Source organism: Empidonax traillii, unplaced genomic scaffold (assembly GCF_003031625.1).
Source record: "Empidonax traillii isolate 1590-97213 ecotype Southwest subspecies unplaced genomic scaffold, ASM303162v1 scaffold1682:size78090, whole genome shotgun sequence".
Classification (NCBI taxonomy): domain Eukaryota; kingdom Metazoa; phylum Chordata; class Aves; order Passeriformes; family Tyrannidae; genus Empidonax; species Empidonax traillii.
The window spans coordinates 27,431-29,540 of NW_020956875.1; positions in this window are offsets into that span (position 1 = coordinate 27,431).

A 2,110-nucleotide genomic window follows, 5' to 3' on the forward strand; every position below is an offset into this window, starting at 1 on the left:
AGAGTTTATAGGTCCTTAGTGTCCTGAAAGGTGTTAATATTTAGCCCCTCACTCAACACCTGATAAGTGATTCACAGCAAGTCAAGTCAAAACTCACTTCTACCCATTTGTGTAATTCCCCTCTACTATTACCCACACCATAACAGCAGTAAAACACTTAAAGCTGTTTTCAACACAGATAAAGTATGGCATGCAAAATAGTCTTTCAAACAGCTTAGGCAAAGGCAATCCATCCGTGTCCTTTCCTCCAAAGTATTTCTTTTATGGCTACATCCACCGGACTAAATGCTGATATCCTCATTCAAGCAAAACTTACTTTGAAGCCTTAAGAATTTCTCCAGATCCTACTCGAACGGTGGACTAGGTGTTAAGCTCAGCGCAGCACTGATTTCAGGCAAAAAAAAAAAAAGGGCTCTATTTTACAGGCAATTGAAAGAAAATAACAGTAAATCCAGCAAGTCCAAGTATTAAAATCAAAAGTGATTACATGATGCCACTGATGACAGAACGGACTTAAGCTGAGAGCACCCTGTACTCCCTGTTGCCTTGAACATTACACATTTTCATTAGGACCAGGCTGTGTTAAGCAAAATATGAAATAACCATTTCCACCCTTTTGCACTTGTCTTGTTCCAGCCCAAATGACCCCAGAGAATTAAGAGCCAAGCTGTGCCTGAGTCTAGACAAAGCGATCTGATTCACAAATCAAGGATTTCCACACACCTACCTAAAATCCTACCATGGATTTTAAAAGACTGAAGAGCTACACTCCTATGACCACAGAATTCAGCTGAAATGCCATGCACTGGTGCTCAGAGAAGCAAGAAGTAGGAGAGGGGTCTGTGCATTAGCATCGTAGGAGTAACACATACATCAGATACTTTATTGACAAGCCAAATGACAAAAGAGATGCCAGAACACTCTGTTGTATCTGAACACAGGGTATTAAATTAACACACATGTGTGGACATAGATCAGCCTCCCAGTGCTTAGTGGGGAAGCCCATACATTACAGCCAGAAAAACTAGCAAAAACTGTGGAATGCTACAAGAGAAGCACACCATGCTGTGTAAGTTCTGGGCACCAGAGGAGGGAAGAAGGAAGGCCAGATAAAAGTGCTTGCTGGGCACATCAAGTTGGCCACTGCACTTACAGCACAAAACCCACTTTCCTACATCCAGGAACCACTACCAGCATTTCCAGACACATGGGTACGGAATTACCCTGCCAGTTCAACGGCTTGTGGGATCAGAGCTATAGCCACACACACTGACTACTGAAAAACAATCCTTAGAAAAATGCTGTCACCACAAACACAGGGGTTTGATTGTGTTGACAGTGTTAGCTAATCTGAAAGTAAAGTAACAACCTGTGAGAGCATTTCATGACTTTGGATTTCTCAGGCCAAAAGCTTCTCCCCACCTGTGTCTACAGAGGAAAGCATTAAGTACAGGGTAGGGTGAAAGATGCAAGAACTAGAATTATAGGCCATTTACCAAAGTTACCTCCTCCTGCCTGTGGGTAGAAACATCCTAAAAGTTATGGTACTATAATGATCCAGGTGGTAAATAACCCTTGCAGAGTAGAATTCCCTACGGTAAAGAAAACAGCTGCCTAGAGGAAAAGAAAAAGGAGTAAAGATGTTTAAAGAAACATTTTCTTTCTCTCCAATGCCTTACCAGCTGAAAGTTCAGAGACTTGGGGGAAGTTTATATCAATATAAAAGCATTTTATCCCTCATTTGTTTCTACAATAAAACCAGAATAAACAGCTGTGTTTACAGTTTACAGCTTAGAATTATTTTTTTTAATTACCTTGTCAAATTATTCATGGTAACTTAATCATCAAATCCGTTTATGCTATTACAATTGTGGTGATCAGTTAGAGTGATAGTACTGTTTAACCACAGCACATAGAAGTTTTGCGAGTAATTTGCCCTAACGATTTCTGAAGAAAACATAAACCAGCTAAAGTTTCCTGTGACCCTTATATAACAGGTCCTTTTCTTGTGGTATTTCAGGCAGTCAAAGTCAGGCAGTGGAATTTGCAGAAAATTACATGGCAAGTCTGTGAAGCTTTCATTTCGATCTCATTGCCTCAGTCCTAAAAT